General features: G+C 46.7%; 2 pseudogenes; one reads left to right on the top strand and one right to left on the bottom strand.

Moving 5' to 3' along the window:
* The first annotated feature begins 36 nt into the window (after positions 1-36).
* Positions 37-2,590, top strand: LOC135543132 (PEST proteolytic signal-containing nuclear protein-like; annotated as a pseudogene).
* A 429-nt stretch (positions 2,591-3,019) lies between these two features.
* Positions 3,020-16,323, bottom strand: LOC135543131 (interleukin-18 receptor accessory protein-like; annotated as a pseudogene).
* Positions 16,324-17,988: the final 1,665 nt, after the last annotated feature.

Raw genomic sequence — 17,988 nt, 5'->3', positions numbered from 1 at the left:
GTGGCGCTGTTCTGTACCATCTCGTTAGAGAAATCCTATTCGCTTCTTCCATCGTCACTGATGTTATGGCGGACTACAACAAGCACAGCAGCAAGCGGCTCTCCGATGATGGAGGTGATATTAGTACATCTTTAGGGGCAATGTATCGCTGTCTTGTCGAAATAAGACTAGAAGTATAACGTTACATCGACCACCTGTAACTAATACAACATTCCCATGCTCATCGTGTCCGCTTGTGAACGGAGCTTCGGCCTGTCCTCATTCAGCTAGCAGCCATTGATGTAACGTTAGCAGGCTTCCAATGAAACTAGATAGCTGGTTTTATTAGCTAGCTAGCTTTACGCGAGATCGCTAGGTTAGCCATTGCAGCTGCTCATGTATGATGGAGCAATGTTTACGATTGTTTTTCAAATACTTTTGTCGGTAAACACAACTAATATGGGCTTCACTTGGCATGCAGTCAGTTTTAAAAAGAAGACACATTTAGCTAGCTAAGACAGATAAATGCATAGGATGCAACATGCGTTGAACGTAAAAAAAAACATGTAACATGATATGCAATAAACTATAGGCTATGCATGCACATATGCTATGTGGCAAATTGCAATAGTGTTAAAATAACTAGCTAGGTTTATGACCAAAATACCGACCATAACCGCAACAGTAGTGGGAGTGTTTGGTCCTTTCACACACCAACTTCCAAACAGGTTCACCCATAGAATTAGGAATTCCTTTAATAGGATCTCTATGGGTAACCCGGCAACCACTCCCAGGTAACAGTAGCTCATCCTTGGTTTCCCAGGCAACAGTTGCTCACCTTGGTAAGTTGTTTCGCCTCCAGCAGGACCGGAGGAGAAGGAAGGCAGTGTGAAAACTAAGACTGTCTCTTCCAGCACTGGAGGAGGGGGGAAACGCTCGGCCCAGGAGGTCAGCCCTGGCCCGGGGAAGGTGTCCACCTCCAGCCACCCGGTACCCCCAGCCCCCAAAGTCTCCAAGATAGGATTTGGTCTGATCAGCCAGCCTATAAAGAAGCCTGCGCCCATCTCCATCAAGCTGGGTGCTAGTGTGAGTACCATTAGGGTTAGTGTGTGTGTGACATCTATCTCAGTGTGTGTGGTTGACAGATGTGTGTCTCTCCATTTTAGAAACCCAAAGAGCCTGTACCTGTACCTGCCAAGAAACCAGCTCTGGCCTCGGTTTTCAATGTCGACTCTGATGATGTGAGTTAAGGCGTCAGCATGCTTAATTTCGGCTGGCACCTAGCCAAACCCAACAAACCGTGTGCTTGCATACTCCCTTAAAAGAACTTTGCTGGAAAAATTATAAAAAAGCTGCAATAGGACTGCTTGTCCATTTTGAGACACCATAGCCAGTATACGCTTCCTCAAAATAGTCAGAATAAAAATTAAAAATAACTCTAGAAATGTAATTAGTTTTTTGCTGAAGAGATCTTAGTCTCATATGTTTACACCTAACTAAGATGTTTCTTGCAGTATTTTTCAAAGAAATGTAATCTCATTGAATGACAAAGACTTTACTGAAGAATCCCTACTGTTAACCAATCAGAGACGAAGGGCGTACACTTCCGCTCCGAACTTCGGCTTGCCTCTAGAAAAAATGTTGTGTACCCGAACACCTGAAAAACCATTCACCGAAATCCAAAACAAACAAAAATGTCACAAAATGGCATCACAATATATGCACAAATTGTTTTGGCTGGGAAGCATGCTGACGCCTTCATACACACACACACACACCACACAATATCCCAATAGATTAGTAGGTTGTGCAAACAAACTGTCATATGCAGTGAAACATCAATGTTGATGCCTGTGCTCTAACCACAGAGTTGTAATAACCGCTGTTTTCTCCTCTGACAGAGTGAGGAGGAGATGCCTGCAGAAGCCAAGATGAGGATGAAGAACATTGGCAGGTAAGAAGCACAACGTTTGAATTATTATCTCAAAATGTTTTTACAACATCTCACAAATGTTATCTGAAATGTCAGGTGTTCTGACATAATACAGTGTTCATAAATCACTGAAATGTAATGTACCTATTCCTAGATCCTTGTCAAGTATTCTAGTGTGCTTCTCTGAAACAGCATCCTATTGCCTGTTAGTTAACTGACCACTTTGGAGAGACCTCTGGCCCAAAGTATGGCACTATATAGGGAATCGCTTACAATTTTGTGTGGATTTGAACCAGGCGTAATGACCACACGTGTTTGCATGGGTCATTTGAGGACCTACTACTAATCAATGTGATGTTTTCATTTTGGTCAACGCACCAGTTCTGACCGCAGTGGTTTCAAGAACCTTTAGGTCCACTACCACACATAACTCTCTATGTTCACCTCAGGGAGACGCCCACGTCAGCAGGCCCCAACTCCTTCAACAAGGGAAGCAGGGATTCTCCGACCACCAGAAGCTCTGGGAGAGGAAGCTCAAGTCTCAGACGGACACTGACCAATAGGGCTCCGCCTCATTGGTTATTAGTCACAGTAAGACCAGTAGGGCTCGGCCTTACTGGGTTGCTAATGACAACAGTCAAACTGCACACCGTGTTTGCTTTTGTGTGGAATGATGTCACCTTGATTGAGTGCTTTTTTTCTCTTCGTTTGTCTGTTGACGATGGTGTAAAAACAATGTACATACTGCTATGTAATGATGGTGAGACATTTGTGCTATCAAGCATATTTTTTGTTTTGTTTTAAACGTGTGTGTGTGTGTGTGTGTGTTATATAGCAGACTGGAGTGGGTGTAGTTCAGAGCAATGAGGATACATTTTGGGAAAGGGAACTTCAAGACAACTTAATAATAGTTTGACTCATCTAGGATATATCACTACTTTATAACAGTCCTAATAGGGTTTTGAACCCTGGCCTTTCCCTCAGTTATACACTGTCTGTCATGCCTTTACAGAGTTGATCCCAGACAGGAACCATTTCTTCCGTGTCTGAGGTTGACATGTAGAAATATTCATATTAGGACAATAAAACTTACATTCAATTCCAAAATGAAATGTATTTTTTAATGATATTTGTGCAACAACAAAAAAAAGCAATTGAACCACAATGCACATACCAGTGTATCATATACATTCTTCAAATGCATAAATAATGTAAAGCCTCAATGACAATCTTGATGATGTTACTGGGTATAAGAAGAGGAGCGGAGGACAGTAATTATCAAAGATGGTTATAACTAAACCAAGATAGACCACACCCTGTCGTTTCAAAGGGGGAATGAATGAGCCGTAGTGGGCAGAACAAGTGGATGCTTCACATTTATACACCCGGTGAAATATCGGTCTCATTGTTCTATCTGTGGTATTATATTCTTTCAAAATGGAAAGACGTCACGCATTTTTTCCTTCACATAAAGAAACTAATTATTCCGCTGTCAACAGCTGTCTTTAACTGTAGCTTATGCAAGTATGTTTGGTCTTTCTCTGTACTGTAGTTCGTTTGTAATATTTACCTTTATTTAACCAGGCAAGTCAGTTAAGAACAAATTCTTATTTTCAATGACAGCCTAGGAACAGTGGGTTAACTGCCTGTTCAGGGCCAGAACGACAGATTTTGTACCTTGTCAGCTCGGGGGTTTGAACTTGCAACCTTTCGGTTACTAGTCCAACGCTCTAACCACTAGGCTACACTGCTCTAACCACTAGGCTACACTGCCGCCCCATATAAATAAATAAATACTCTACCTCTTCTGGGGTGTATTAACTAGGAAACAAACAGAACTCAACAGGAGCAAGAGAAACGGGGACAGAACTTGAATTTGTCGAATAGAAAGTAGTTTTCGTTGCAAAACATTTTCCGTTTGCCAAAGGTTTTGCTATGGTCCAAAACCCTATGCTACGGTGTGCTTTAAGGATTCTGATCTGTAGCACAGTTATTGGAGAAAAAACCTGACCTGGTTGGTTTAAAAGACCAATTACTGAAAAACGAATACACCCAGGATCTGCATTGACTGCTATTTACCAGGAGCCACTGCTTTGACTGCTGTTTACCTCCTGGAACCTGGTAACCACGACGTTACCAGTGGTAACCACGACGTTACCAGGTTCCAGGAGGTAACAACACATTCTCAGAAGCAACAGCCATGAAACTACAAGTCCCTCAACCCCAAAAAAATATATATACAAGGTGTCAAGTTACTGGAGAACCGCCCTAACGACTACAAAACAGTCCCTCTGTCCTGGGTGTCTGTGTGTCTGTCTAACAGTGTCTGTGTGTCTGTCCCAGTCCCACTCTGGGCTGGCATGGCCTTGTGGAGGGATCTCCAGAACCGTGATCCAGAGTTGGAGCTAGTTATCATCCTTCCCTGGTCCTGGGGGTCCAGCGCAGAGCAGGCAGGACTCTGATGGCCCTCCGAACTAGTGGGGGCAGCGGTGAGGCTGGAGTCACCATGCCCAGAGTGTGAGACAGGGGTAGAGATAGAGGCCTGCTGCTGGTTGGGCTGGTGGTGCTGGGGCTAGGACTGGTGTTGGGGCTGGTGGGGCTAGGACTGGTGTTGGGGCTGGTGGGGCTAGGACTGGTGTTGGGAATGGTGCTGGTCCAGATGAGGATGAGTCTGAAGTGTGGGTCTTGTTGTAAGGCTCTGATGCCCGTCTCCAGTTCAAACAGACAGGTACTGGCCAGGTAGTCAGGACTCAGGACACACACCAGTCGCCTGCTGCTGCGGATCGCACACACCACATCCTCTGTATACGCTAAAGCACAGAACACACAAACACAAAACCACACAAGTGTCATGCTTGGCAGGGTGACATGATAGTTATGCAGACTGTCAAAGTCTGACAGTAAAACTGACTCTGTGAACCACACATTCTTCAGAATACATTTCATTTGAAAGCTGCCATCTCTAGGCCAACTGTACATTCAACAGTAATGTTTTACAGTCTACTCTGTTAATGTGACTGTTTCTATTCACATGGCCTGCTCAACTATAACCTGATCCTAGATCAGTTTGTGCAGTATAGCCAACTCCTATGGGCGTTGGCTGACTCTAAAGCACAAACTGGTCTGGGACCAGACTAATATGCGTCCTAAATGGCAGCCTTTCTCTATATATAGTACCCTACGTTTTAGTTGTACACTAAATAGGGAATAGGATGCCATTTGGGATGCACACTAGAACCCACCTCCGCCCGGCAGCAGGTCTCTCTCCAGCAGAAAGAGGTGGTACCCCCACTGCCCCTCCAGAACCCTGGGCAGGAGCACCTCCAGCGCCTCCTCTCTTCCTCCTCTTCCTCCCCCCGCCTCAGAGGAAGAGCAGGGCACGTAGGACACAAAGGCATCATATTCCTTGTCATCTACAGAGTCAATACAGGGAAGGAGAGAGAAGAGACATTCAGGTTACAGGGTCAATACAGGGAAGGAGACAGAAGAGACATTCATCTACAGGGTCAATACAGGGAAGGAGACAGAAGAGACCCAGGTTACAGAGTCAATACAGGGAAGGAGAGAGAAGAGACATTCAGGTTACAGGGTCAATACAGGGAAGGAGACCGAAGAGACATTCATCTACAGAGTCAATACAGGGAAGGAGACAGAAGAGACCCAGGTTACAGAGTCAATACAGGGAAGGAGACAGAAGAGACATTCAAGTCACAAGGTCAAAACAGGGAAGGAGACAGAAGAGACCCAGGTTACAGGGTCAATACAGGGAAGGAGACAGAAGAGACCCAGGTTACAGGGTCAGTACAGGGAAGGAGACAGAAGAGACATTCAGGTCACAGGGTCAATACAGGGAAGGAGACAAAAGAGACATTCATCTACAGAGTCAATACAGGGAAGGAGACAGAAGAGACATTCATCTACAGAGTCAATACAGGGAAGGAGACAGAAGAGACCCAGGTTACAGAGTCAATACAGGGAAGGAGAGAGAAGAGACCCAGGTTACAGGGTCAATACAGGGAAGGAGACAGAAGAGACATTCATCTACAGAGTCAATACAGGGAAGGAGACAGAAGAGACCCAGGTTACAGAGTCAATACAGGGAAGGAGACAGAAGAGACCCAGGTTACAGGGTCAATACAGGGAAGGAGACAGAAGAGACATTCAGGTCACAGGGTCAGTACAGGGAAGGAGACAGAAGAGACATTCAGGTCACAGGGTCAATACAGGGAAGGAGACAGAAGAGACATTCATCTACAGAGTCAATACAGGGAAGGAGACAGAAGAGACATTCATCTACAGAGTCAATACAGGGAAGGAGACAGAAGAGACCCAGGTTACAGAGTCAATACAGGGAAGGAGAGAGAAGAGACCCAGGTTACAGGGTCAATACAGGGAAGGAGACAGAAGAGACATTCATCTACAGAGTCAATACATGGAAGGAGACAGAAGAGACCCAGGTTACAGAGTCAATACAGGGAAGGAGACAGAAGAGACCCAGGTTACAGGGTCAATACAGGGAAGGAGACAGAAGAGACATTCAGGTCACAGGGTCAGTACAGGGAAGGAGACAGAAGAGACATTCATCTACAGGGAAGGAGACAGAAGAGACATTCATCTACAGAGTCAATACAGGGAAGGAGAGAGAAGAGACCCAGGTTACAGGGTCAATACAGGGAAGGAGACAGAAGAGACATTCAGGTCACAGGGTCAATACAGGGAAGGAGACAGAAGAGACCCAGGTTACAGAGTCAATACAGGGAAGGAGACAGAAGAGACATTCATCTACAGAGTCAATACAGGGAAGGAGACAGAAGAGACCCAGGTTACAGAGTCAATACAGGGAAGGAGAGAGAAGAGACATTCATCTACAGAGTCAATACAGGGAAGGAGAGAAGAGACCCAGGTTACAGGGTCAATACAGGGAAGGAGAGAGAAGAGACCCAGGTTACAGAGTCAATACAGGGAAGGAGAGAGAAGAGACATTCATCTACAGAGTCAATACAGGGAAGGAAAGAGAAGAGACCCAGGTTACAGGGTCAATACAGGGAAGGAGACAGAAGAGACATTCAGGTCACAGGGTCAGTACAGGGAAGGAGACAGAAGAGACATTAATCTACAGGGAAGGAGACAGAAGAGACATTCATCTACAGAGTCAATACAGGGAAGGGAGAGAAGAGACCCAGGTTACAGGGTCAATACAGGGAAGGAGACAGAAGAGACATTCATCTACAGGGTCAATACAGTTTATTGATGAATCATTGAAAATGAGGTGTTCTTTTTTATTTCAATTTGAACTGACCCCAACCCTTTTTTAAACACATAATACAACACATCGTACTGCAGTGATCACAGTTAGGACAGTGATGACAGTTAGGACATTGATGACAGTTAGGACAGTGATGACAGTTAGGACAGTGATCACAGTTAGGGCAGTGATGACAGTTAGGACATTGATGACAGTTAGGACATTGATGACAGTTAGGACAGTGATCACAGTTAGGACAGTGATCACAGTTAGGACAGTGATCACAGTTAGGACAGTGATCACAGTTAGGATAGTGATGAAAGTAAGGACAGTGTTCACATTCAGGGCAGTGATGACAGTTAGGACAGTGATCACAGCTCGGACAGTGATCACAGTGATGACAGTGATGATAGTTAGGGCAGTGATCACAGTTAGGGCAGTGATGACATTGATCACAGTTAGGGCAGTGATCAAAGTTAGGACAGATAGGACAGTTAGGGCAGTGATGACATTGATCACAGTTAGGGCAGTGATCAAAGTTAGGACAGTGATCACAGTTAGGACAGTTAGGGCAGTGATGACAGTTAGGACAGTGATGACAGTTGTTAGGACAGTGATGACAGTTTTTATTTTATTTTACCTTTATTTAACTAGGCAAGTCAGTTCAGAACAAATTCTTATTTTCAATGACGGCCTAGGAACAGTGGGTTAAGTGCCTGTTCGGGGTAGAACAACAGATTTGTACCTTGTCAGCTCGGGGTTTGAACTTGCAACCTTCCGGTTACTAGTCCAACGCTCTAACCACTAGGCTACCCTGCCGCCCCAGTTAGGACAGTTATGACGTAATTTCAAAGAACTGACAACAACTGGCTTTCTTCCAGAACACCCAGCCATCTTTCTGTGTGGTTTGAGGTTGTAACTAGTCAAGTTGAAACAGTCATTTCCTGATGGCTAGATTTGAGGTTTGCCTAGATGCTAGATAGCTTTTATCTGGCAGTGTGTGTTTTCATGTGTGTGTAAGATTGGGAGTGGAGGAGATGGACACCATATAACAACCAATAGATATTTGGTAAGAGTGGGAGGAGAAAACCCAAAATTAAGATATCCTGTGATTTGTTTTCCTCATATCTTATCCTGTCTGTCTGTCTGTCTGTCTGTCTGTCTGTCTGTCTGTCTGTCTGTCTGTCTGTCTGTCTGTCTGTCTGTCTGTCTGTCTGTCTGTCTGAGTGAGTGAGTGAGTGAGTGAGTGAGTGAGTGAGTGAGTGAGTGAGTGAGTGAGTGAGTGAGTGAGTGAGTGAGTGAGTGAGTGAGATGTGTTTCTGACCTGTGGTGGTCTGTTTGTATGGGACGTAGATTCTGTAGAGAATAGAGATCTCTAGCCAGTAGACGTGCACTGTAATGCCAATCCCAGCTACAAACAGCAGAGACACCACCGGACACACTATCACCAGCACACGGGAAACTGAAACAATATTACAAAATACACATTATAAACTGGGTGGTTCCAGTCCTGAATGCTGATTGGCTGACAGCCGTATACCACAGAGATGACAAAACATGTATTTTTACTGCTCTAACTACGTTGGTAACCAGTTTATAATATCAATAAGGCACCTGGGGGGTTTGTGATATACTGCCAATATACCACGGCTAAAGGCTGTGTCCAGGCACTCCACATTGCGTCGTGTTTAAGAACAGCCCATAGCCGTGGTATATTGGCCACATACCCTCACCCCCTCGGGCATTATTGTTTAATTATAACACATCGGAGCGTTGTTGTCTCAGATAACAGTATGACAAGATATGGTTATTAAGTAAAAGATACATTGCTAGTGTTCTCTGAAAAATGGATCTGACTCGTGGTAGGCTAACCTTGGTACCCAGAACCAAATCAGATGTAATGAGAGACTAGGGCTGCGTTCCAATCATCTCTACTTCCTCTAGATGTGTGAACTGGTTCATTACTCCCAACAAATTGAAAAGCATTGGATTGGACCAGGCAGGTGCCAGAAGGAGTTGTCATAAAACAGTCATTTCATTCAAAATCCATGAAGGGAAGTGAACAAGTGCACACTTGGGGAGAAAGGAGAGATGATTGAGATGCACCCCATCAGTATTCTTCTGGTACCTGCAGATTTCCTTGTCAGCCTGATGGTGGCGCTGCTGTTGCCTACAGAGTTCTGGGCCAGACAGGTGAAGGTGGAGTCGAGGTGTAGCTGAGTCACCTCCGGGATTTGAGCTGTCCTGGTGACCGTGAACTCAAACTCTTCAATACTCCTTTCCCACACCTGTCTGGAGAGGAAACAGAAGGTGACCCTCTGGTCGACTATGAAAAGCCAACTGACATTTACTCCTGAGGTGCTGACCTGTTGCACCCTTGACAACTAATGTGATTATTATTATTTGACCATGCTGGTCATTTATGAACATTTGAACATCTTGGCCATGTTCTGTTATAATCTCCACCCGGCACAGCCAGAAGAGGACTGGCCACCCCTCATAGCCTGGTTCCTCTCTAGGTTTCTTCCTAGTTTCTGGCCTTCCTAGGGTGTTTTTCCTAGCCACCGTGCTTCTACACCTGTATTGCTTGATGTTTGGGGTTTTAGGCTGGGTTTCTGTACAGCACTGTACAGCACTTTGAGATATCAGCTTATGTAGGAAGGGCTATATAAATATATATAAATAAATTTGAATTTGGTTGTTGCCCAAATGGCATCCTGTCCCCTATAAAGTACACTGTGCACTGTGTAGGGACTAGGGTGCCATTTTGGGACGTAGGCATAGCCTACAGTGATACACATTGTTATTTTAATGATAGGTGGGTGCCTGACTGAAAAAGGTTTAATGAATGAATCATTCATTCATTAATGTTAATGCTTAATATACAATAATACATGACAAGCATCAACAACAAAAATTAGATCCAACTCACTGTGCTTCCATCTCCATCAGTTTCATCATGCCTTCATGGTTGCTATGGGAACTGATCCACCACTGGACCACTGGGTCAAAGGTCCTCTGGAACCCAAAATGCACCTGACAGCTCAGATTATGAGGCTCCCCTGGGGAATAGAGGGTTGATATAAGGACTAGGTTGCATCCCCATTACCTATATAGTGCACTACCTCATAGGGCTCTAGTCTAAAGTAGTGCACTACCCCAGAGGGCTCTGGTCTAAAGTAGTGCAATACCCCATAGGTCTCTGGTCTAAAGTAGTGCACTACCCCATAGGTCTCTGGTCTAAAGTAGTGCACTACCCCATAGGTCTCTGGTCTAAAGTAGTGCACTACCCCATAGGGCTCTGGTCTAAAGTAGTGCACTACCCCATAGGTCTCTGGTCTAAAGTAGTGCACTACCCCATAGGGCTCTGGTCTAAAGTAGTGCACTACCCCATAAGTCTCTGGTCTAAAGTAGTGCACTACCCCATAGGTCTCTGGTCTAAAGTAGTGCACTACCCCATAAGTCTCTGGTCTAAAGTAGTGCACTACCCCATAGGTCTCTGGTCTAAAGTAGTGCACTACCCCATAGGTCTCTGGTCTAAAGTAGTGCACTACCCCATAGGTCTCTGGTCTAAAGTAGTGCACTACCCCATAGGGCTCTGGTCTAAAGTAGTGCACTACCCCATAAGTCTCTGGTCTAAAGTAGTGCACTACCCCATAAGTCTCTGGTCTAAAGTAGTGCACTACCCCATAGGGCTCTGGTCTAAAGTAGTGCACTACCACATAGGTCTCTGGTCTAAAGTAATGCAATACCCCATAGGTCTCTGGTCTAAAGTAGTGCACTACCCCATAAGTCTCTGGTCTAAAGTAGTGCACTACCCCATAAGTCTCTGGTCTAAAGTAGTGCACTACCCCATAAGTCTCTGGTCTAAAGTAGTGCACTATATAGGGAATAAGTTGCCATTTAGGACTAAGCCATAAACTGGTGAAACACAATGATCATACTCTATACACCTGCCATCATAAAATCAATCATTCAACCTCAGGCTCTGCACTCACCCAGCTCCACGCCCTCCTCGTTGCCATGGGGATAAGTAATCTGTGGAGGGTCTTTGGTGTCAGCGGCTGTGGAGGTAAAAGTGACATTTACGAGAATGTGTGTGTACAGTATGTGTGCATGCATGTGAACGAGCATGTGTGGTGTGTGTGCGATTCGTAAGTGCGTGCATGTGATCGTGCTTGTGTGGTGTGCGTTCATCTGAGCGCTCTTGTGTGGTGTGTGTTGGGAGGCAGAGCCTGCAGCGACAGTCCTCCCGTACTTACGTATGACCGAGACGTTAACAGATCTCCTGACTGTCCAGGGGATCCCGTTGTCTTCGTAGGTGTAGTCACAGAAATACACTGTAGCATCAATCACATAGACAGTACCCAGCAGAAGAGTATAACTGTCTTCCACAGAGATAGTCCTCTTATCCTGTAGCTCACACACAGGCCTGGCGTCCTGCAGAGAAACCCATGATGTAAAGCCATTATTCACTTGTTTGCCTGTTTCAGTCGTTTGTTCATTTCTTTGTACGTTCGTCTATTTATTCCATACACGTGTTGACCTGTCACAGGTGAGTAGGTGTGTAACCGGGCACATGGGTGTGTAAGGCTTGTACTTGTGTTTACTAAAGGTTAGGAGTTTGTGTAAAGTCTTAGATGCAGTGGAATGATACCATCATTACATTCTGAAGAAAAACAAACATCAGGTAAAACCTGCCGTCCATCAATATACCACCCATCTACCCACCCACCCAACCACCCACCTACACACCCACCCACCCACCTACACACCCACCCACCCACCCACCCACCTACACACCCACCCAACCAACCAACCACCCACCTACGCACCCACCCACCCAACCACCCACCTACACACCCACCCAACCAACCACCCACCTACACACCCACCCAACAACCCACCTACACACCCACCCACCCAACCACCCACCTACACACCCACCCACCCAACCAACCACCCACCTACACACCCACCCAACCACCCACCCACCCAGACACCCACCCACCTACACACCCACCCAACCAACCACCCAACCACCCACCTACACACCCACCCAACCAACCACCCACCCTACGCACCCACCTAACCAACCACCCACCTACCCATCTACCTACCCACCCACCCACCCAACCACCCACCTACACACCCACCCACCCACCTACACACCCACCCACCCAACCACCCACCTACACACCCACCCACCCAACCACCCACCTACACACCCACCCAACCACCCACCTACACACCAACCCACCCAACCACCCACCTACACACCCACCCAACCAACCACCCACCTACACACCCACCCACCCAACCACCCACCTACACACCCACCCACCCACCCACCCAACCACCCACCTACACACCCAACCAACCACCCACCTACACACCCACCCACCTACACACCCACCCAACCACCCACCCACCTACACACCCACCCAACCAACCACCCACCTACACACCCACCCAACCAACCACCTACCTACACACCCACCCAACCAACCACCCACCTACCCACCCACCCAACCAACCACCCACCTACACACCCACCCAACCAACCACCCACCTACCCATCTACCTACCTACACACCCAACCAACCACCCACCTACCCATCTACCTACCTACACACCCACCCAACCAACCACCCGCCCTACCCATCTACCTACCTACACACCCAACCAACCACCCACCTACCCATCTACCTACCTACACACCCACCCAACCAACCACCCACCTACACACCTACCCATCTACCCACCCAACCACCCACCCACCTACACACCCACCCAACCAACCACCCACCTACCCAACTAACCACCCACCTACCCAACCAACCACCCACCCACCTACACACCCACCCAACCAACCACCCACCCAACCACCCACCCACCCACCTACACACCCACCCACCCACCCACCCACCCATCCACCCAACCAACCACCCACCTACCCACCTACCCAAAAACCCATCTACCCAACCAACCACCCACCTACCCATCTACCCACCTACCCAACCAACCACCCACCTACCTACCCACCTACCCATCTACCCACCTACCCACCTACCCATCTACCCACCTACCCAACCAACCACCCACCTACCTACCCACCTACCTATCTACCAACCTACCCAACCAACCACCCACCTACACACCCAACCAACCACCCACCCACCTACCCACCCACCCACTAACCCACCCACCCACCCACCCATCCATTCATTCATTCAACCCATCCATCCATCCACCCAACCATCCATCCATTCATCCATCCAAAAATCTGCTGGAATAATCACCTTGTACCATGTGACCTCTGACCTCTGTGTCTGACATTTGATCCCAGGGCATGGGATCCTGCCACCTTGCCCAGAACCAGAGTGACTCTGTTCTCCTCTGTGTCCCTGCACCCCAGGCTGGCCCTCTCCAGCACCTCCACATAGACATGGATCACCATACCACTGTGATAAAAACAACACACATTCACACATTGTGTCTTGGAAAGGTCAAATACAGGCAAACTGTTTTCAAAATAGAACCCAGGCAAACTGTTCAAAGTAAGAACCAAATTTGTACTGTCTTTGTGAAGGCGTTTTGGTCCTGAAGAGAATTAATGTAATGACGTGGCATGTTTTGGAGAGTTACACTACTTCACTTCATCCGTCCATTCCACCAAAGCTTCTCTCACTTCTTCTGATCAAAGGGCAGGAAACAGAGAGAGGGCCTATCCAAACAGAGTCAATACAGACTACCTACCCTGTGGAAACAGAGAGAGGGGCCTACCCAAACAGAGTCAATACAGACTCCTACCCTGTGGAAACAGAGAGGGGCTTACCCAAACAGAGTCAATACAGACTACCTACCCTATGGAAACAGAGAGAGGGGCCTACCCAAACAGAGCCAATACAGACTACCTACCCTGTGAAACAAAGAGAGGGATCTACCCAAACAGAGTCAATACAGACTACCTACCCTGTGGAAACAGAGAGAGGGGCTTACCCAAACAGAGTCAATACAGACTACCAACCCCGTGAAAACAGAGAGAGGGGTCTACCCAAACAGAGTCAATACAGACTACCTACCCTGTGGAAACAGAGAGGGGCTTACCCAAACAGAGTCAATACAGACTACCTACCCTGTGGAAACAGAGAGAGGGGCCTACCCAAACAGAGTCAATACAGACTACCTACCCTGTGGAAACAGAGAGAGGGGTCTACCCAGAGTCAATACAGACTACCTACCCTGTGAAACAGAGGGGCCTACCCAAACAGAGTCAATACAGACTGCCTACCCTGTGAAAACAGAGAGAGGGGCCTACCCAAACAGAGCCAATACAGACTACCTACCCTGTGAAACAGAGAGAGGGGCCTACCCTAACAGAGTCAATACAGACTACCTACCCTGTGAAACAGAGAGAGGGATCTACCCAAACAGAGTCAATACAGACTACCTACCCCGTGAAAACAGAGAGGGGCCTACCCAAACAGAGTCAATACAGACTACCTACCCTGTGAAACAGAGAGAGGGATCTACCCAAACAGAGTCAATACAGACTACCTACCCTGTGGAAACAGAGAGGGGCCTACCCTAACAGTCAATACAGGTGACCTACCCTGTGGAAACAGAGAGAGGGGCCTACCCTAACAGTCAATACAGGTGACCTACCCTGTGGAAACAGAGAGAGGGGCCTACCCTAACAGTCAATACAGGTGACCTACCCTGTGGAAACAGAGAGAGGGGCCTACCCTAACAGTCAATACAGGTGACCTACCCTGTGGAAACAGAGAGGGGCCTACCCTAACAGTCAATACAGGTGACCTACCCTGTGGAAACAGAGAGAGGGGCCTACCCTAACAGTCAATACAGGTGACCTACCCTGTGGAAACAGAGAGGGGCCTACCCTAACAGTCAATACAGGTGACCTACCCTGTGAAAACAGAGAGAGGGGCCTACCCTAACAGTCAATACAGGTGACCTACCCTGTGGAAACAGAGAGAGGGCCTACCCTAACAGTCAATACAGGTGACCTACCCTGTGGAAACAGAGAGAGAGGCCTACCTAACAGTCAATACAGGTGACCTACCCTGTGGAAACAGAGAGAGGGGCCTACCCTAACAGTCAATACAGGTGACCTACCCTGTGGAAACAGAGAGAGGGGCCTACCTAACAGTCAATACAGGTGACCTACCCTGTGGAAACAGAGAGGGGCCTACCCAAAGACCGTCAACAGACTACCTACCCTGTGTGGCATGTGTACTTCCCAGAGTCCTTTGCAGTAACGGTAGAGAACCAGAGCGCGTTCCCCGTCTTGTCACGGCCCCGTCATCTCTGTCTCTGTTGGTTTCCCCCTTCGGCCTTGGACCAATCAGCTTCCTCAGAGCTGGCTGTGATGTTGTAGAGGCGCTCACAGAGACCAGCGGACTGTGGTTTGGTACATTGCATGACAAACACCTCCCCAGAAAGCTTTGTAGCCGTACGTCTCTGAGCCTGGCTTCAAACCTACACGTGTCACACAAGAAAGACATCTCTCACTCCACACAGATCTATGTATAACGCAATTAATACTGACGGCATATGATAAGTCTATATGCACATGGAATATCTACCTGGTCAAATCTAGAAATGTTGTTTTATACAATTGTTTGATAATAAAGATAAGTACCTTCTTCCTTGTCCCAGCGACTTTCACAGAAGTATCTCTGCAGAAAACATGCCATGATTGCTAAAGCCAGTGACGGTCCAGGGTGCATCACTCCGTACCACTTCATTCATTCCAATATCCAACCCACCACTGCGGTGTCATAACTGTCACAGTGATCTGGGTTTCCTGGAAACAGAATCTCTTTCGCCACTCTAAAACCAGACAAATAGCTGTCAGTCCCTTCCTTTCCTAGTAAATGAAAAAGGGACTCGTCTGAACTACTTTCCCTACGTTCCACTACTCTGTTCTCATTTCGCCACTAGTCTGTGCAGCTCGCCTCTTAAGACGGTTGGAAACCAATCATATCTGATACTGGCTTCCCTCAGAGATGCACCATGTGAAAACATGACCACCAGTTTCCTGTGTCAACGTCCATTTCCTGGTTAGATGCAGAGAGCTCTACTTCTCTAGAAGTTTCACACCATCTCTGGGATTCTGTGCATCTGTGGGTAGACGGAGTGTGAGATGTATGTAAGGCTGATCTGTGATGTAAGAGAAGGCAGCTGTGGTACAAGTCCAAAACATTTATTGAAGCACAGTTTCAATACATTAGTAACACTGAACAGTGGTGAGTCTATAGACCAATACATTGCAAACAGAGTAGGGTGGACAGATATGTTCAAGGCTTTACAGCCTCTCAAGCCTTCGTTTGACATCTTTTGACAGAATCAGTGAGGCTGTGTCCCATATAGTCCACTACTTTTGACAGAATCAGTGAGGCTGTGTCCCATATAGTCCACTACTTTTGACAGAATCAGTGAGGCTGTGTCCCATATAGTCCACTACTTTTGACAGAATCAGTGAGGCTGTGTCCCATATAGTCCACTACTTTTGACAGAATCAGTGAGGCTGTGTCCCATATAGTCCACTACTTTTGACAGAATCAGTGAGGCTGTGTCCCATATAGTCCATTACTTTTGACAGAATCAGTGAGGCTGTGTCCCATATAGTCCACTACTTTTGACAGAATCAGTGAGGCTGTGTCCCATATAGTCCATTACTTTTGACAGAATCAGTGAGGCTGTGTCCCATATAGTCCACTACTTTTGACAGAATCAGTGAGGCTGTGTCCCATATAGTCCATTACTTTTGACAGAATCAGTGAGGCTGTGTCCCATATAGTCCACTACTTTTGACAGAATCAGTGAGGCTGTGTCCCATATAGTCCATTACTTTTGACAGAATCAGTGAGGCTGTGTCCCATATAGTCCACTACTTTTGACAGAATCAGTGAGGCTGTGTCCCATATAGTCCATTACTTTTGACAGAATCAGTGAGGCTGTGTCCCATATAGTCCACTACTTTTGACATAATCAGTGAGGCTGTGTCCCATATAGTCCACTACTTTTGACAGAATCAGTGAGGCTGTGTCCCATATAGTCCATTACTTTTGACAGAATCAGTGAGGCTGTGTCCCATATAGTCCACTACTTTTGACAGAATCAGTGAGGCTGTGTCCCATATAGTCCACTACTTTTGACATAATCAGTGAGGCTGTGTCCCATATAGTCCACTACTTTTGACAGAATCAGTGAGGCTGTGTCCCATATAGTCCACTACTTTTGACCAGATCCTATAGACCCTAAGTACATTGTATGTCCAGGCTTAAATGCCCAAATAAAGGCTTAATAATGAATACCATCTCGATAAAACATAACTAAAACACCACGTACATTAACACAAAACAAGACAAATGCAATCAGTCGTAAAGGACTTCATCAACACACGTCACAATCCCATCTACTCATACTATGTGGATTATGAGACAATTCTTCATCTACATATCCTGTCTGGACATTCTGTTTACTGTTGTTCACCAGGTCAACTTCCTGGTTCGTGTCAATGTACTTGGTGATTCTATTGTGATTATTACCATAGCAGACTCCTACACACAGTCCTGTGAAATACCAGGGCCAAGGAATTCATGCATTTCTTCTCAATGTCATTTCTGTCTCATGTTTTGTTGGGAGTCAATGTAACTACACTGAGGTGTGACCTGCTGCTGTGGGTGGTCTTTCCTTGAATCTCTTAAAAAAACATTTTGTGTGTGTGTGGGGGGGGGGGGTCTGGCCCCCGACTGGTGACAGAGAGAAACAGGTAGAGCGAGAAAGACAATTCTTCTGTCTA

Source organism: Oncorhynchus masou, chromosome 7, assembly GCF_036934945.1.
Source record: "Oncorhynchus masou masou isolate Uvic2021 chromosome 7, UVic_Omas_1.1, whole genome shotgun sequence".
Taxonomy (NCBI): Eukaryota; Metazoa; Chordata; class Actinopteri; order Salmoniformes; family Salmonidae; genus Oncorhynchus; species Oncorhynchus masou.
The sequence above is the reverse complement of the archived record's forward strand: the minus strand, read 5'-3'. Positions and strand labels throughout refer to the sequence as shown.